Source organism: Argiope bruennichi, chromosome 8 (assembly GCF_947563725.1).
Source record: "Argiope bruennichi chromosome 8, qqArgBrue1.1, whole genome shotgun sequence".
NCBI lineage: Eukaryota > Metazoa > Arthropoda > Arachnida > Araneae > Araneidae > Argiope > Argiope bruennichi.
The window spans coordinates 114,277,181-114,298,118 of NC_079158.1; the positions used below are offsets into that span (position 1 = coordinate 114,277,181).

At 31.2% G+C, this 20,938-nt stretch overlaps 1 protein-coding gene across 1 annotated transcript in view; it reads left to right on the forward strand.

Moving 5' to 3' along the window:
* The window catches only part of LOC129981052 (acetyl-CoA acetyltransferase B, mitochondrial-like), a 64,555-nt gene that overhangs the window by 21,913 nt on the left and 21,704 nt on the right, over positions 1–20,938 (forward strand). The window lies entirely within an intron of this gene.

Sequence of the window (20,938 nt, forward strand, 5' to 3'; positions counted from 1 at the left end):
CCCACGTTGGATTTGGCTCAAAATTTGATAGATGTCTACACTATAGATTTAAATCTGTGTGCTAAATTTTATCTATCTAGCTCTCCTGGTTTTGTAGTTAACGTATATTCGGATAACCGGACAGATGGATTTCTTCCTAATATATGTTGCTCAAAATTTGAAAAGAATCTACAATTTTGATGCAAAGTTCGTATACTAAATTCCATCCGTCTAGCTTAGAGCAATGTTGAGTTACCCTTGCCACAGACAGGCATTTTTCTTTTTAAAAATGTGTTGTTCGAAATCAGGGAGGTCTTAGATATAAAGATTCGCCGAAATGTCAAGTTCGATTTTTTTTTAACAATTACAATACTTTATACTTCGCATACGAGAAAGTAAAAAGCTGGGAAATTGTTTTTTCTTTCAATAAATAAACTGATGAAAAATTCAAGAACGAATTTGCTTTTAGTTCGCAAGTTCAATTTCGAAAATTAAACAAAATAAATTGTGATTGTTGTCGATTTTCAATCAGACATTCAAAGAACTTTAGAGTAAAATTCGAATGAACAGTGAAATCAAACTGAAAGTATTCGAATTAATCAAGAAACCACTGAAATTTATTTTCCCTTTCTTCAGATTCTCTTTCGCTTCTTTTGTAAGAAACCAAATAAAACCACAAGTTGAAGGCGGAAGAGTCAAGAAAATGATCTGAAAAGATAAAATGTATCAAGTTTTTACGCTCAGTCAGGCGTATAACGTCGGTTTCAGAATTAATCTTTGATTACACTTGAACTTAAAATGCTAGTAATTCAGAAGTGCAAAGTTAGGCTTGAAGCATTAGCGCCTTGCGCATTAAAGCTTAGAAGCTCCCTGAAATTAGTTTGATATATTCATTCTTCATTTTTATTTTCTCTTATGCGAAGAATAGAGAAAGTTCTGTGATTATTAAAACATTCAATTTCGAGATTTTGATTAATCTCCACGTTTTAGACTTCCTGAGTTCGAAAAATACATTTTTGGAAAATGTTTGTCCATTTTTCTCTCTAGGACAAAGATAACTCAAAAATGCTTTGAGCTAAACGGATAAAATTTAGTATACGCTATTTATGCCACATTTTAGACTTTTATCAAATTTTGAGCAAAATCCACTCAAAGGAACTATCTGTCCGGATTTTCGAACAGAAGTTAATTCATTAACTGCACAATGGAGGCAGCTAGAGAAATAAAATTTGGCACACAAATTTAATATCTATTGTACAGACATCTATAGTCTAGACAATGCGGAGTTGATTGTCTGCAGGTCTGTGATCTTTCTGAACCATGTAAACATGATTTCAACATTGCAATGACTTAAATATATCATATCGGTTATGTGATATTTAACTACAATTGTTGTTTTGTATCAATATATTTTTTCATTTGGTTGGAAAAAACATATCTAAAACACAAATTCGATTGCCCATTACTATCAATCGCAAGCCAGGAAAGAATCGTCAAAAAACTCGCCAAGCATGACATGATGGATTCAATAAAAAGGCTAAATTAGCCCCAAAGATTAATATTTTGGAACTATTTTACGTCAATGCCATGCAAGGTGTTCTCTACTGTACTTAATATCTATAATCTTTTGCGGTGTTGGGAGATAACACCTTTGTAAGCGAGAAAATTTTAGGGAGGAAATGCCGACTGGTTTCTCTTTGTTCCTTCCTACTGATGCCATTAGTGTAAAACGATGCGATCTATAATTCGTAGCAAAGCTCAACATTCATTCAATCTATAATTCAAATCTTAAAGCAAAGTACATTAAGTGTTACATGTATCATAAATATGCAATAACATATATAATTACATTGAGAAATTTTTTTTCCAACACTGTTCTTTTTCCTGAGATAATGAACCGTCAATAAGTAAGCTGTTCCCAGCTTCTTGCTGTAGACTTTTGACAGACATATAAATAACCAAAAAATTAAAAATCTATTATATGCTCGACTCTAATTATCTGTTTAATATTGGGATAGGAAGAAATGACTCAACAAATGGACCCCCCCCCATCTTTTTTTCGAACCCTAAGCAAAGCAACATAATAAATATACAGGATAAATGTCTGGTGCTTTTTTTGTTTTGTTTCTAACGATCGCTATTTATCGCTAACTATCGCTATAACTATCGCTATTTATATTCCTACAATCTATTAATATCTTGTTTGCTCCTGTCTAATATCCATGTTATTTCTTTCAATAAAAAGATTATTGTAATTTCTTATGAGAAACCCATCTTTACTGAACAGAGAGTTTGACTCCCAAAATACTAGTAATAATTCATGCAAGTCTGTCAAAATTAGCTTTTACTACTGATTTAAAAAATCTCTTTTATTTCTTTTATCAAGTAAATTGACAAGTTATATATAATAATAATTAAGTTAATCTTTTTAATTTAATTAATTTAATGCCCTTTTTAAAAACGAAAATAACGTTCTAATGTAACATTTTCAAATGCAAGAACGTTAAATAATAACTTTCCATTTTTAAGTGCATTTAAAACTAGAAAACTATTTAAAATTTAAGAGACTGAGAAATAAATTATTTTTTACAACCATAAAATTATATTCAGTAAACCAATTCGAAAATTCTATATGATTCTCGAATTTTCCTTAATACCTATAAACTACACAGAGAAATTTCTATTGGAGGCCTGTCAGAGTGGAAAATTTCTGAATAGTCAGCTGCATAGATGTGCTAGGCAAGGAAGTGAACAAAATTCAATTCCTGCGTATCATAAGATACCAGAAACCTTTCTAGACCAACTTTTTTGCCAGGATTAATGGTCCCTAATATTTGTTATTAAATATTTTATGTAACTTGATCTTAATAGCTTATTCAGTAAATTATTTTTTTTTTTAATTTTAAGAGTCATATAACTTATATTATTTCAAAAGATTTACACTGCTCTATTTATTGTACCACACGTTTACTTAATTCTTTTTCCTCTGCCCTAAAATTTGAAATTTAATTTGAAACGGAAGTAATTAAATTTCAACTAAAACAAAATATTTGTTTTGTTGAAACCAAACTTGTTTTTTTAAAAAATATGAGTATAGAAATTAGAGTCTTTCAGCATTAAAGTCTTATGTGCATACCGAATATTTTTTTATAATTTTAGAGAATAGTCGGAGAACCAGTTGATAGCTAGAGGCAACTTTTCCCCCAGATTTTCCTCGCATACTCCCTAATAAACTTGTCATGCCAGAAAAAGCCTAACATGGCATTGGCGTGCAGTAGTTACGAAATTTTTACTGAATCTATCGTGTAATTCTTGGCGAGTTATATGCGATTTATCCCTTGCATGCGGTTAATAGTATCCAAAAATCAAATTTGTGTTTTAGACCCGTTTTTCTCAACGTATTGAAACAAAAATTTGACACTAAATTGTAGTCATAAAATCCCATACCAAATTTGATATATTTAAGCCATTTCGTTTTTAAATTATAGCGTTTACATGTTTCTGAAAGTACAGATTAATAGACAGTCAATCTGTAATTGGATATGGCATAAAATTTGGCAGGTTTTTGCACCATAGATGTTAAATCTGTGTACAGAATTTTATCTATTTAGCTCTCTTCGTTCTATAATTATCATGTTAACTTATATTCGAACAGCCGGACAGACGGATTTCCACTGAACAGATTTTACTTAAAATTTGATACAAATCTGCAAATTTGGTGTAAAGTCAATAAACCGAATTTCAGCTATCCAACTCAAAACTGTTTTGAGTTGCCTTTATTACAGACAGACGACATTTTCTAAAAATATGTTTTTCGAACTCAGGACTGTTTTTAACGTGGAGATTCGTCAAAATCTCGAATTTTTTTATACTATGTATAGTCGAATACTCTATACTACGTATACGAGAAAGTAAAAAGATAAATGTGCGTGTATGTGTATATGTGTGAATACTGGTTCTCTACAGACTGTTTGACTTAGAGGCTTATGTTATAGATAAAATATTATAGGTGCCTAAAACGAAATTGTTCATTGCAGTATGCATCTCTCTAATTTTCTGTCAGCTTCGTACTTTCTCTTTATATACTTCTTACAGAAGAAGGAAAAAGTCCTAAAACAATTCTTTAATACGTTGATTAAGTTTGAAATGTGAAACTAAATTGACAAATTTATTAGAAGGGAGTCTCATAATGTGTGTTTAAAATCACAAAATGCTCAAATCCACTACTGGTCACAACTTATGTTTGAAAAAAGCAACTATGAATGGCGGGATTAAACGTGAAGCAAAATTTGCATTCTACAGTCCACGTCATTTCCTCCTGTTGGAGGCAGGGAGGAGGCGATCGACGGCAGCTGCAAAAATACTTCACAGAAAAGTACTTAAAAAAATCGAGATGTGCTTGCGTTTTCAATGACTAATTTCTGTCCGGATGCTTCACTTCCGTTATTTCGTTAAAACAAATACAGCATTCAGGAGGAATCTCTGCTGACAGAAACAACCCTGTTTTCGATAAATTGGGACGATCGATTTTCACTGGGAAAAAAAAGTGTCTTTAAATGCTTTCATAAGAGTCTTTTTCAATCTTTCTGTATTTGGGAAGCAGCTTTTTCTCCTTTTTTTTTTTAATTTTCTTTTTCAATCTTTTTCTTGCTTTCAAGTCGTTAAATAGATATGCTGTATAGTGGGCTGATAGTAAAAATAATTGAAAAAAGTACTAATAAGGGAAGACTGCTGAATTTAGACTAACCAAATACAGTACACTCACAAGTATCCCGTTCTCGACTATCCACTCTAGTTTTTTTCATCATAATTAAATGAGGAAGGGAAGGCGTTGCATTGTCAACGTTGTTTATGTTTCCTGCATTTAAGTTAGGCATTTCAGAATTTATGTTAAAATGTGAGCAGTTTATGCCCTTTAACTTATTTTTTCTCCAGTAAATTCTTGAAAAGTGCACTGAAGCATATAAACATATATAAATTACCAGCACTGAGCCTTCTATTTTAACTGAACACGTTACTGGTAACTGTTTCTATGTTTCACCGGATCGCGGCCGCGTTCATATTCTATGGCGAGTTCGCAAATTGTACAAACTCTATAGCAAAGGATACCGACGTGCTCTGATTGGTTTAAGCCTTGGCATCTTTTTAGCAATGTTTTGCACTCATAATAGTGTAATTGTTGCTTATTTGGCTCAAACCTTACAAAACTGTGCCAAACTGTTTCCGATCTTTGTTGATATTCTTGAATTCATTCCTAAAATATGTGTTACAGAAATGCAAGAAATAAGTATTCAAAAGAAATGTATAAACTATTTATATATTTATAAATCTTAATATTAAGTTAATAACAAATATCAAGATTAATAATTAGATTGTTAATAACTATATGAATCTAAATATCTTAACAAATATAGCACATTTGCAGATAGACATCTTCTGGTATTATTTTGAATACGAAATTAATAAATAAATATCTCCTTGTGTTATTTTGTTTTGCATGAATATTCAATAAGAATTATAATGATTTCTATTCCGCTTAATGTCATCTAACTATCTTAATAAATATAGTACATTTTAATATAAATATTTTATGGTAATGATTTTAACGTGAAAATTTAATTAAAAAATTGGCCGATCATTTCCCGTAAAATAAAAGCTTAATTTTCAAGTCTTATTTTAATAATACTTCACAGAAAAATTGCTACCTGTGCTAATTCTTTATTTACAAGATCTGAAATACGAAAAATAGCTCTATTCTCATCAATCTCAATTATTTTATAATTGTATTTCTCTGGAAGATTTAATTTCTCCATTTTGAAAAATGGCAGGCAAAAAAGTACGCAGAAACTACACAATGCAACAGGGTTGCAGCAGCTACAGCATAGAAAGTCTGTGCGAAAGAAATCGACCAATCAGAGCACGTCGGTATCCTTTGCCATAGAGTTAGTCTGTACAATTTGCGAACTCGCTATTCTATGTGGCGTGAGATAAATGGAGGGCTTAGTATTCAATAAGTAGTGAGTAAATACTTATTACAACAATGAGTTTTGGTATAAAATTTTTCTCTTCTGGTATTGGTGGACAAATAATTGAGTTCCTAGAACTCCGACCTATCCCTAGTAGCACACAAATATTGTACAATATTGTATGGTATTGATCAATATTCGCAATATTTTTTAATCAATATTCGCAATATTTTTAATATCGTGGAATATTGTTTAATATAATATAATATCGCACAATATTGTATAATATAGTGCAACAGATTGTGCTACCTGGGATCAAGCTTTTTTGTTATCCGTCCTGCCCTTCCGCCACATTAGGCCGAAGTGTACTGAATTATTTTTTTACTTTCTCGGACACAAAGTGAAACTATTGTAATCGTCAAAATATCTTATCTCCAGATTTTGATGAATCTTACATTCATACTCTTCCTCTGAATTCGTAAAACGCGTAATTAAAATTGTGTCTGTCTGTTTATAAAACACAAAAACTCTAAAAAAAATTCGAACTAGACAGATGAAATTTGGTAACTGATTTAAGGTGTATGTACACACTTGAAACTTCGAAAATCGTTCAAAATATCGAATATTTTTTTATTGCTTAATAATGTTCTCTGATCCTTTAGCTTTCAAACGATACCAAGATGTTGTCAATATTCGAAATATTTCTCGAATTATAATTATTTTTCTTGAGGTGCTTTCATTAAAAACGCCAGTTACGGTGTTTTTAAACTCATTTTATGAAGAATGATATTTTTCCAATAAGTTCCTTCAATCAATCAAACATAACTCAACAAGAAATGAACCAAATACAGTTATTTATATATCAAAATAATCTGTGTGAAATAGCGGATGTTTTGTGCCTCAATCAAAGCTATATTTATAGAAACATATATATTTATTGAAAAAATTGTTTAAAAAAACTATATATTTTTATAACTTGATTGAAGCAGACAACATGAAGAGTAATATTAGGCATAATTTCCAACAAGAATTGTGTGTCTGTACAAATTGGAATTTAAGATATCATGTTTCAAAAAATAGGCTAATTAGCTCATTAAATATTATTTAATTAATTAATAATTAGTGTAATATGGGTTTTTCTCACTGAAATGAGTTTAAACATATATTAATGACCTACTGTGAAAAAACTGGATTTTTAAAGTAAAAATTTTAAAAAAAATCTTCTAGTGTGTCCGTACACCTTAAACATAAAATTGTAGATGTCTATCAAAATTTGAATGAATTTCAATTTCAAGAAATTTGTCTGTCTGTCTGAATGAAACTGAATACAATAACTAAAGATTGCAAAGCGCTAGATAGATAAAATTTAGTACACATATTTAAAATTTTAAGTGTAAATGGGTATAATATTTTGATTCAAATCCGAGGAGGGAATAAATATCTGTCGGTCTGTACATTTGTAGGCATGTAAACACGATAACTCAAAAATTAAGAGACTTATATAAAAGAAAATCAACATGTGATCTTGTTATGGTAGTGTGTGAAAATGTGGTCTCCTTCAATCGGAAAAAAAGCATCCAAAATACATATTCGGTTTGCTTCATTGTATTACGGATCACAGAATGTTAATGTGCAAAACTCTGAAAATAAAAATCTGAGTATTCGTGGTGTTCACGACTTCGTCTAAGGTCTAAAGTTTTATGCAGGGAAAGCGGGATATTATTTTTATTCAGTAGTATGCGAGAAAATTTCGGGGAGACTATACTCATTGGTACATTTTTAAATTTTTCATCAACACACATTGTGTGAAGTGAAATATGATATTTTATACAGTGTAAAGAATCTTCTTCCATTGCTTCCGCACTATGATTCAAAACCACGTAGCCTCAATTTTTATTCTTTACGAGTCTATTTTATGTCTTTAATTCCTTATTTATTTATTTATTATTGCTTTGGCCTTGAACCACTTCCAGTTTATGAGAATTGCTAGTTGTATAACTACATTCTGGTTTATTCATCCAGATGGAGAAAATAAACCCACTAACTTAAATATTGCAGTTTAGGCAAGTGTTTACGGTCCAGTCTAAGTAATTTTCGGACAACAGCAACAATAAATTCACTTAACTTGATCTTTAAACTATTTTAATAAAATTATCGTAGCAAAATATAACTAAAAAAATTTCCTGTCAGTGGACATAAAAGGTTATTTTATTACTTACTTTGAACCAGCGTGAGGGTTTTTAATTTTGTTGTTAAAATATTTATTTGATGATATCGTAATGTTAACACTTGTTCTATTCCTGCAACGACGTGGCACTTTCTCTAAAATCAACCGGAAAGATCTCTCCGAAACTTTATTCTTTAATAAACGTCTCATACCCCATTCACCTCATAAAATTGTGGACCATGGGTAAGACCGCGTGTTCCTCGTGTGGTATTGGTGAATGATAGTTATGAAATATGAACTTTTGACGTGAATCATTTTTACTAAATCTATCACAAGAATATGCATTTTGGACGGCTTTTTTTTTTCGGTCGATTGACACCAAAATTTGACACGAAAATACAACTGGAGTCAAATGATCACATACCATATTTTATTAAGTCACTGCGTATATGAATTATTATATTCGCATGCATACAACAGCACAGACCGACAAACAGTCAATCGTTTGGCGGATTTGGTTCAAAGATAAATACCTATGTTATAGATGTTAAACCTCTGTACTAAATTTTATGAACCTTGCTCTTTGCGTTTTGCAATTATCGAGCGCATTTGTACTTGAAAAGCCAGAGAGACATACTTGTTATGAATGGGTTTCATTCAAAATTTGAAAATAATAATAATAATAATAATCTACTGATTTGATTGTAAATCTGTATACCAAATTTCAGTGGTCTAGCTCAAAGCACCTTCAGGCCATCGTGTTAACAGACAGACATAATTCCAAAACTGCGTTTATCGTCTGAATTCGTCAAAATCTTGAGTTCGAATTTTTTAGGATTACAGTATTTTCTCTATATTTCGTATACTAGAAAATAAAAATGATTCCATAAACCACATTTAAATCGCTATAATAACAGTTGCCAGATTTATGGTGAGATATTTATTAAAATTAATTTTAAGATATCGATTTAATGTAGGCGGCTTTCCAAATTCAGCAGATCTTTCCTAATGGAAAAATAAGAAAGAAAGTCAGACACAATAAAATAATTGATTATCAAAGAATTTTCAGACAATCATAAAGAGAGAAAGAAGCATAATTAATATATTTTTAATTACTTTTACTGCTTTTCCTCCTACAGAATTAGTCTTATATATTACTCATATCAGGACGATATTTTATGCATAGTAAAAATTTTGAAAGAAAAATTTTTTGAAACTAACTTTTCAAAATCTTATTTTTAATATGAACTGTATATTGATAAATAAAAATAAAAATAATTATTGATATTTATTTGTATTACTTTTTTTTTTTTTTTTTTTAATCATTTTAGTTTAACTTCAGCCCCACATCAAAAATTTATTTATTTTCTTTGTAGGTTTTTTTTTTTTTTCTGTTAATGTTGAATTTGATCCCGCTTTCAATCATTTTTATAAATCAAACTATAAAAACTTATTTTCTCAAATGACTATTTACTAGTCACCATTGGCTACCAACAGGTTCACCGGAGATATTCGCGTATATAATTTCAGTTAAATCCACCCTTTAGATGATTTTATGACCATGGTTCTGTCAAATGGATGGATGACCTTGATGAATTAATGAATAGGACTTGAATTTCAGAGCAACAATGTAATCTGTTGTTAGAAACTAAACAAAAGAAATATTATTAAAAAATGCCAAATTCTGGAAAAATTTGCATAACTATTAAATTAGTATCATAAAGAATACTTTTTTAAATATTAAAATTATATAAAAAAATAAATTACATTTCATTAAGATTATATTAAAATTAATTTAATTCTTTTTGTCATATATATATACCAAAGTTGGTAATTACAACTCAGACGGTTTCGCCTGTAGAGCGGAATCACATACGCGCATTCATCTTAATTATCAGAAGAAATGAGTCAAAAATTAATGATTCAAAAAAAGAACAATTAAGAAATATATCATGATTAAAATTATTCATTTATTCCAGTTAACCAATTCATTAACCATTCAAATCTGAATTATTCAATGACTGGATTCTGAAATAAATAATGAGGAATTCATTCATCATCCATCTGTATCTTGATCACACTGCCATCTAGGGGCAATCAAATCGTCTCTAGCCCAAATTGAAAACAGGAAAGCAAATTGATGCATGATGGCAAATACCATCACTGACCAGAAAATTGTTATGGATGTTATTTATATTATTTGAAAGGATTTCCCATTTTTTAAGGAAAAATTTTATTCTTTGTATTAATATAATGCATTTTTGTTTTGGCTTCAATAATTAAATTTGTTTCGTTTTCCACTTTCTCGTCTACATAGTATAGAGAAAATAAAGTAAATTCGAACTCGAGATTTATACGAATCTCCACGATCTCCCTGAGTTCGAAGAAGACATTTTTGGGAAATGCCTGTCTGTTTGGGAGAAAACTAATTCAAAAACGCTTTGAGATAGAACTATGAAATTTGGTATACGACCATACCTTAATACCAAATTTTTAGATTTCTAGCAAATGTTGGGCAAAATCCGTTAAAAAAAGTCTGTCTGTCCAGCTGTTCAAATATAAGACAACACGATAAATGGAAAATGAAGAGCTGCATAGATAAAATTCAGTACACAGATTTAACATCTACAATGTAGACAGGCCGCGGTGGCCTGGTGGTAAGGTCTCGGCCTGTGAGCTGTAGGGTTTCAGGTTCGAGACCCGATTCCACCGAAGGACCGTCGTGTAAGGGGGTATGTTGCACGCTAAATCCGTTGTGCTAAACGTCCTCCCGCTGGTGTGGTGTGGAGAGGGAGGTGTCAGCTCAGGTGTCGTCCTCGTCATCTCACCGCGGTTCAAAATTACTAGGTACGTCCCATAATAGCACTAGTGTTGCTTTATAACGGGGCGTTAATATAACTAAACTAAACTAAATTTTCAGTGTAGACATCTAGAGCATTTTTAGCGAAATTCAACAAGGGTTTGATCGTCTGTCGATCTGTGCTTTCAGAAGCATATAAACAAGATGACTTAAAAAACCGCAATGACTAAAATAATCAAATATGGTATAAGATCTTTTTTATTATAGGATTTTAAGACTATATGTGCAGTTCTATGTTAAATTTTTGTTTCTGTTGGTTGGAAAAAATGCATTTAAAACACAAATACGATGTTTGAATGCTATTAATGCATATACCCGGGATTAATTGCCAAAAAAAACTCGCCAAGGATGACATGATAGATTCAGTAAAAATGCTATATTCACGCCAAAGGTTAATATTCCGTAACTATTGCATGTCAGTGCCATACAAGGCGTTCTCTGGCATGACAGGTTTATTAGAGAGTGTGCTAGAAAGTGTTTGAGTAAGGCTACTTCAGCTGGTGTTTCTTGGTTTCGAAACAATAAGTTTATTTACTGATCTGTTTACAATTGGCCTGATATTACTTTGTCTTTACTAATGCCTTCGAAGCAACTCAAATTCATTCTGAAATATTAAGGTTCTTAGTACCTAGTTTTATCCTTTTAAAAATTACCAGTGAGTCTTGACTTTAAAAAAAAATTGCTCTTCTAAAACCACTTGAGATAAAACTGCTTCTAATTGGTTGTGATAATAAAATCGAACGTGTGCATGTTCGTGTACAAAGGTCGACGCATGAAAAGCAATTTTCATATAATATGACTTTTTTTATAATTTTAAATTAAATTAATAAATAAATAATTTTAATGCTATTTATATGAAAGGGGTGTAGATGCTCTATGAAAGCGGATAGTTAAATAACAAATGCAGGTAACCTCCTTTTTATATACTTTAGATTTAAAAAAAAATCTGTTGACGATAGTCCATATCATATGATAAAAAGGATTGACACAAAAAAATGTTCTTGGAATGAATCACTTTGTTGTTGTTTTTCAAAACAAGCTTTTATGTATTTATTAAGGAATTATTACTTAAAAAGCAAAATTTATAAAAATCTTAAAATTTATTTCCAAAGAATTATAGCCGTATCATTTTGAATGCAATTTCCATAAAAAAGAAAAAGTTGCCATTTAATATGAATTAAATAATCTTCCTTCATTGTTACCAATATGCATCATTAACTGAAGGAGTTTCCTTTTTGACAAATTCTTCGACCTCAGAATTTCCTCAAAGGTTTCTATTCTGTACATTTTTTTCGTTGAATCTGCTATTTAAATCTTTTTTCTTTTTTTTACTTTCTTCTTTGCGAAATATAGAGAAAGTATTGTAATTGTCAAAAAATTCGAATTCGAAATTTTAATGAATCTCCACGTTATAGACCCTCATGAGTTCCAGAAGCGCATTTCTGGAAAATATTTGTCCGCCCTTCTGTCTGTCTGTGACAAAGATAACTCAAAAAGGCTTTGAGCTAGACAGATGAAAGTTAATATATGATCTTTACACCAACTTTGCTGATTTCCATCAAATTTTCATCAAAATCTATTCGAAGGAAATCTGTCTCTTCAGCTCTCTGAATGTAAATTAACACGATAAATACAAAACAAAGAGAACTAGATAAATACAATTCGGTACACAGATTTAACATCTATATTGTAGACATGTGCCAAATACAGGGTGTTCATTAATTATTGTCGGGGTTTTCGTACCTCATAACTTTCGAATAAAAAATATTACACAAAAATCGATTACGTATTCGTAAATTACAACTCAAAGAATTTTATTAATGATATTAAAGTGTAAAGCTTGCACAATTTGCACTTTGTAGGCATTCAGCTGAAGGCGATTATGTATTCGTAAATTACAACTCAAAGAATTTTACGTGGCAACAATGCGAAGAGGTGGACCAATCCCAGGGCCTCCGAGATCACTAGATATAACACCGCTGGACTTCTTTCTATGGGGGTTTGTCAAGAACATTGTGTAAAAGACCCCTGTGCCCTCCCTTGATGAACTGTAGCGCAGAATTGTTACTGTGATCCAAAATGTTACTTCACAAATGCTGGAGAACACTTGGAGGGAAATCGAATTTCGTTTCGATGTGTTACGAGCCACGTAGGACAGCCATGTGCAAATTCATTAATCTTTTTAATATCATTAATAAAATTCTTTGAGTTGTAATTTACGAATACGTAATCGGTTTTTGCGTAATATTTTTTATTCGAAAGTTATGAGGTACGGAAACCCCGACAATAATTAATGAACACCCTATATAAAGAGAGAGTTAAACTTTCCGAAGCATGCAAGATCGTTGCCTCAAACACGCAGCCACTTAAATATATCAAATTTGGGATGGGATTTTTTTTTATTGAAATTGTCATTCTGAATCAAATTCTGATTTCGAACCGTGGGGAAAAGTGCATCTGAAAAACAAATTTAATTTTAATAGAAAGTATGCCGGAATGTTTAGAAGAAACCACTCTTAGTGGTTCTTTATTATTTTTATCTGTACAAAAGCTTTTCTTTTTCAGTTGAAAATTACGGCATACGGATTCTTGCTTACAAGGCATCTGCATACAGATCATTAACGTTCAATAATTCATCTCTAGCTCATCAACAAGAGGGATTAAGGAATGATTATTGGCTAAATGTTATAATTGTTTTCAAGAATATTTGGCGAACAATACCAAAAGAAAATTATTGGTATTTGAAATAAATCTTTGAGCTTGAACATGAAGTAAATGCACAGAAAGTTTCTCATATAATAAACTTTAAAAGAACATTCAATGAATGGAAATTCTATTGATTTTAAAACAAATATGAAAAAAAGTGGTTGCTGTAAATTCTTTTACACTTCCTTCAAAATACCTGTACGTCAAATAAAATTCTAAAAACTTTGAATATCGTCATTTTCTTATAAGAAAAAATATGAAGAAAAATTTCAACATCAATAAACTGTAAAAATAAATCGAGAATGATGAAATTCTTGGCTAAAAATGTATGTGAACTTTACTAATACTGTCATAGATGATTCTGATTCACAGAATATTGCATCATTTAACTGCGTATTTCAGCTAAATTAATGATATTTGAACTAATAACAGAATTAAACAGCCAAAATATTTCTATTCTTAGAAAATAATAAAAATACCATATTTTTTAAACGATTAACTAGCTATCTAAAATATATATATTTTTTTTTAATATAGGTATATTATTTATACCAACAAAATATATAATTTATCCGCGATTCTGTTTCTACGTATTTATTTCAATTCATTAAAAACAATTTATCTCTTCTATATATATAAAGATGAATTTGTGAGTGTTTATTGAAGTTTTAGAGGCCAAACTTTTTGTCCTATAGCCGCCAAATTTGATACATATATACCTTGAAGGGTCAGAATACGCACATCGGAGCGATTTTTTAAATTTTTAATTAGAATTTTAATTAATTATGAATTAAGCTGAATTTTGACGTTTTTCTGCGATAATTTCCGGAAATGCTATTGCACAAAAATAAATTTTACATCGTTTCAAAATTTTAAAAAAATGTATTTTTAATTATAGAAATTTAAAAGTACTGCAAATTTTCTTGAATTTCGACAATTTTTGAAAATATTTTTTTCATAATTTTTCAATCCTACATTTCATTTTTGCCCTGAAATTCAAGTCGTTTTCACTGCTTCATCAAATAGTTGATCGCTTGATTTTCTCCCACTGTTGAAAACTATTAAAGAAGGATATTATTTAATATCTTAGTAGTTTGCAAAATGAATAAAAAACGTGAACCGAAAATTTGTGTTTTTATAGTGCTATGACGTCATGGGACTGGTCTCTGTTAAAAAGATTCATGTACCAAATATATAGAGCATATATAAGATAATTAATACATCTTGAATAACTGATCATTTGATTTGAAACATGGATATAAAGATATATCTAAACGATTTAACGAAAATTAAATATAATCAATATCCCTAACGAACCACCTACTTCTACCAGAAGCTTCTAGTTTCTATTAAAACAAGATGTAGACATTATCTGAATCGATTCAAATCTTATTGAAAAGGCATGTCAGATTGGCCATTTCTCTTGATTATAGATAACATTTAAAATGTTGTAATCTCTTAAAGAATGGGGTGTTATCATCAAAAACCGATTAATTGAAAGAATTATGACTGATGCGAAAATGCCATACAATCGGAAACTATTCACTTTGGAATTACAATTTCAGTTGTTTATTGCTAAATTTGTCTTTTAAATGGAATTGTATCGCATTCTATTTCAAAGCATTAAAATAACTCGTATCTATTTTTCTCATTATCAAACATCTTAACCATTCTAGAAATTTATGTACGCAATAAACAGAACAGATGTAAATCTATTTAAATATCATGGCTGTATTGTTTGACACCAAGACTCAGGCTAGGGGCGGACAACCTGGATGTTTGTCCGGGGCGCCGGAATTCAGGGCGGTATTTTTGCTGTGAGTGTGAGAAAAATTTTGATTCGCTAAATACCCAATTAATCGAATTGTATACATCTAGCTTCTTTTTCTTTCACTAAAAATTTGTAGTTCGTATTTATACTGTTTTTGTCAAAAAGCCAAAAATATTTACAATACAAAAGCCAAAAATAAAACAATCATGAAGAAGTAGCATATTTAATTAAATAAACAACAATTCTGCCCTTTTCGCTTCAAGATTCCGATACTATCACTTTTTGATAATTAAACTTCGCTAAAGGGTGATACGCAGAAAGATGAATAGTTATTACCCCTCCTAATTCAGCGAATAATCTGAATTCACCCTATTGCTACATTTAACATCTCCTTTCATCTTTCTCTTCAGCCATTTTTTGATCAAATAAATGTCTCCTTAAGCATGCTCAGATGGTTTTCGAATCCAAGAATGAATGTATTACACTTTTTTCATCAGAGAAAAGGAATCAGAAAGAAAATCTCAGCATCCTTTTTTGTGAAACTATGATATCGTAATATTTAAAGATTTCAGCGACTTAGAGGATCGGAAGATCATGCTTTTTTAAAACATTTTTTATTGCATTCTAATATACTGTCAAGGCTTATGTGTAACCTATTTTTACTAGAGTCGCATGCGTACAGGAACTGCAGTAAATAAATATGTGTTTTTCAAAGAAAGTTAAGAATTTTTTTTATTATTATTTTAGGCGATTATTTTACAAACAAAATTTCAACATTTTATTTTATTTATTTAAATGTAAATACATTAAACAGTATAAATTTACATAAATATAATAAATTTCCCTATTTCAAAAAAAATGTCATATAAACTAATAATTTATTTTACTAATAAATTAAAGCAGAATATATAATGCGCGCATTACATAAAATAGAACGCAAGCAGGTCGCTGCTTGTACTTGCTTTAATTGAATATGAATGAGTAAAAACATCATAGACAGGTAACTTGTTTATTATCTCTAATTATAAAAGTGCAGTTTCTTTACTCAGTAACATTTTTCTTGTTAATAGGTCGGTGGTGACAGCTGACTCAATTTCATATTGTGACGAATCTGTAATGTTATTAGCACAATTAGTTCCATCATAGGACTAACTGTGCTCTAGAGCTCTATTGGATGCAGAATGGATATAGGATCACAATTCCCCCCCCCCCGGCTTTGGCGAAAAAATACTAGACTCTTCAGGAAGTTTGATGGTAGGACCAATAGGAGGCGAATTATGTTGATTCTTCCAGAGCCCTTTGTGCCCTGCTCCGGAAGCCATAATAGGCCGACGGACAGAGCTAAAGTGTGCGTTGAGTCGTATGTATAACAAGTGACGAATCAGTTGAATTAAGCTAGCGAAGCACAAACGTTGAGTGGAACTCAAGAGATTAGGGAACTGAGTCGTGCGCTGAATCTTGAAGTCAAATTTTGAAGCCGTATGCTAAGTAGTCAATCCTCTAGTAATGAGTGTAATGATTCAGCTTCTTCCTGGGTGACCACTGTGACATTCCTTTTTCCCACACTCGATAATTTACATTCCGGGCCATTCTTCATCAACGAAACTCGCACAGTGTTAAGTGCCTCCAGATTGCCAAATGGAAGACCCTCCTTTTAAGTACGGTCATCTGGCCAATTAGTGCTAATCCAGATAAGGAACCACACGTGCGTTTCCCAGGGAAATAAATCGTGTCTTCAAAAGGCGAGAGTGTCAAACACTCCAGATGTCCAGATGTCCTTCATTTTTCCCATTGTGGAGGGTGGATCATCAATGGACATTTCCCACGGGCGACCAGAGACAATTCAGGTTGTTCTGAACGGTGATTGGGTAACAGGGAGTCTGAGAGGAAAATAAAAAGTGAGATTTTTCGGAAGAAGAAGAGAGAGAAGCTTCGTGTGAATCGGACTTCTGAGTAAAATTCCACCCGAAACAAATTCGGTGGATTCCGAGAGCTACCCCTGGAGTAGCCTAAGACGCCAACAGCCTGTTAGCTGTTCTTGTAAAGTTGTTTCCTTCAAAATTGTTCGAGGAATTATTCTTGTTTAATTTTCGTGTTGTAAATAGCATCATTCATTTAACCTAGATTAGAAAGAGTTGTTTTTATGTAATAAAGCTGTAAATAAAGAATTTGATCATAACGCTACCTGTTATTGGATCGAGACTTTACATGAGTAGAGAATAGATCACAGGGGGTGGATAGCCGGCGCTTGGAGAGATCTTAGCGAATAGATTTGTAAATTCTCTCTTCCTGCTGAGTTCTGTCTTTGACGATTAAACATGAAATCGCTGATGAAATAAACAACAACAATAATAATAATAATAAAAGCATTTGCACCCATAAAAGAGAGAGCAAAATTTCTTGTGATTTTAGCATAGTTGATGTTGCTTTCATTTTATAGAACACTAAATATTTTTATGGAATTAAAAAAGTAAAAAATACTTTAGTTAAGAGTTTGTTGTTTTCTATTTACGCAATACTTGTTTATATACTTTATGCTATGTTAGCTATTTCTCTCTAAATGTATGTGTTACATATAATTTAAAACGAATGAGTTTCATTTAAAATAAATATAAAATATATTTTTAAAAAGTATAAATTTAAGGGCGATATAACCACTAAGAATGGGTGCTGTTGACATAATCCATGCTTAAAAACACATTTTTCAAGGACTCGCGAACATCAAAGTTACGTATAAGAGATTTATTGAAATTAGACATAACCAATATTCCCAGTGAACCAGTTGCTAGCGAAAGAAGCTAACATATATTATTAAAGTTTCTAACAGTAAATTATCGTGAATTCATCCAGTTGTTTTGATACGCAATAAAGCATATTATTCTTTATTGTCTTATGATTTATAAGTTACTTTCTAAAATTACACCTGATTGTTATACATAAATATATATAGAGAGAGTGGCTCAAATTTTAGCACTTTCCTTTAGATTGCTGCGAAGTATATCCGAATAAACCATATGGTTTACAATGTCATCTATAAGAACTAAATTTCCTACCCCGGATGAAGCCATACAACCCCAAATCATAACGGAGTCATCACCATGTTTAACTGTAGCAAGTACATTTTTTGGATCCAAAGCAGTATTAGGCTATCTCCATACGGTGCGATGGCTATCACTGCCAAAAATATTGAGCTTTCTTTCATCACTAAATATAACTTTCTTCCAAAGGTTATTGGTCTTCAATTGATGAGTTTTTGCAAACTTCAAATGCTTTTTCTGAATTTGAAAGATGATGAACAGTTTCTCTCTAACAATGCTACTTTTATATCCAGCTTGTCTAATGGCATTTCGCATTGTTTCAGCACTTAACTTTTGCCTATGATTTGAAAAGTTTCTGCAACAAATTGGATGAACCATATAGTCGCAGCAATCTAAAGGAAAATGTTAAAAATTTGGGCTTAGATGAAAATTCCATTTTCCAGCAGGACAATGACCCGAAACAGAATGCATGTAACGTCAAAATATTGTTACGAATCTGTGATGCGGCTTCCCAGCATAGCTGGTTCCATAGGAGGTCCCAGAGCTTGGCGACAAACTTGGCGACCATTTGGCGACTTGGCGACGAATTTGGCTATTTTGGTGCCAAAATAGATTATACCCGAAACATCGAGAATTTTCCCGATCCGTTCAGTAGGAACGGAGATACGCCTCGAACGTTCCTGATTGGTTGAGAGGCTTCTAGCCCCGCCCCCTGAGACCTATAAAAGGAACTGCAGCTGACGGCGAATTGAGTGGGGAGTCGAGTGGTGAATTGAGTAGTCGGAAGCGACAGAGAAGAGTGGTTGCGGAGAAGAGTGGTCGTGAGCTTTTGCAAACTTCAAACTATTTTTCTGAATTTGCATAGATGATGAACGGTTTCTCTCTAACAATTCGACTTTTATATTCAGCTTGTCTAATTACATTTCGCACAGTTTCAGCGCTTACACTTCTGCCTATGATTTGAGAAATTCATGTATCAAGTTCGATGTACCATATGGTCAAAGCAATCTAAAGGAAAATGTTAAAAAATTTTGGTTTAGATGGAAATTTCATTTTCCAGCAGTACAACGACCCCAAATAGAATGCACGTAACATCAAAATGTGGTGTCTTTTTCATTGTAAACAGCAGTCACACACACCACCACAGTACCCCGATATCAATACCATTGAATATCTGTGGGCCCCACTTGAAATAGGGGTTCAAAAATCCAAAATTAGAAACAAAACCCATTTAAAACAAGTGTTGCAAGAAGAATGGGGTGAAATATCTTCAGATACCACCAAAAATGGGTCGAATCGGTACCAGAACGTTTAAAAGCTATTATAAAAGCCAAAAGACATGCAATTAAATATTGACGCTTACTTTCTTTACGAGATATTACAAAAATTTCATTGATATATTCTCAATTTTTTGAAGCAAAAATTTGCGTATGTTTATTTAAAATACTTCTGAAATTTTTCAGTTTAGAGGTTTTTTGTAAATTTTTCTTTATTTTTACTTTAAATTAAACCATTTGTTATGCTTAAAAATAAAAACATGTTGCACTTCTCGGTAATATGTTATTTTTATTGAAAGTTGGAGTTATCAAGTAAAAATAAGGTGTACTTCCAATTGTTTTAGCCTCTATATATGTATACAAATCACAGCGAAATAAACACAGTCATCTCTCTTTTAAGTTCCGATTTTCTTATATACTTGCTGTCTGCTTATAATTTTGAAATTTTTCACTAATTGTATAGATGGCAGCACATGACAGTTTGACTGCTTAGTAAAAATAAAAGATGAATCTTTCTTACTAGCGATTTCTTTTTGAATTCTAGGAAGAGAACGAATGACAAGATATTTAATTCTTCATTTAATAATATAAATTAATGTAAACAATAATTGTAGACAATGCATATATGGAATTTTTAGTGCCAAATTAACAAAATGGAATGAAGAACGCCTGCTCGCTAAATAATATTAAAAAATGGGTCATATAGATACTGTTGCGATAATAAAAACTTCAAAGTGAAGCAAACCCAGTTTTTATTTATTTGCGTTGCGAAAATAATATTTTATTAAATTGATATTAATGATAATTCATATTCGATTATAAAAATAAAATCTAAGTACAGAAAATCGGTATAGATGAATATTAGGTCTAAATTGTACAATTGTAGTGCAAAAATTGCTTATATTATATTTTTAAAAAATGATAATATCTACTTTTGGAAATTGGCAAAAGAAAAGAGCTAAGAACCTCTGAACAGTTTAAACCGGCTCAGCTGATAACTGCTTAAGCTAAAACTGCTCGAATAAAAGTACAATATTTTAAAACAAATATGGATGAAATATATTTTCAACAAAATTTCGAAATTATGTAAAGAAAATTTTCAAAATTCCACTGCACTTTGAGATAGTATTGTTGAGAGATATTTAATTCTGTAAAATAAAAAAAAAAATTTTTT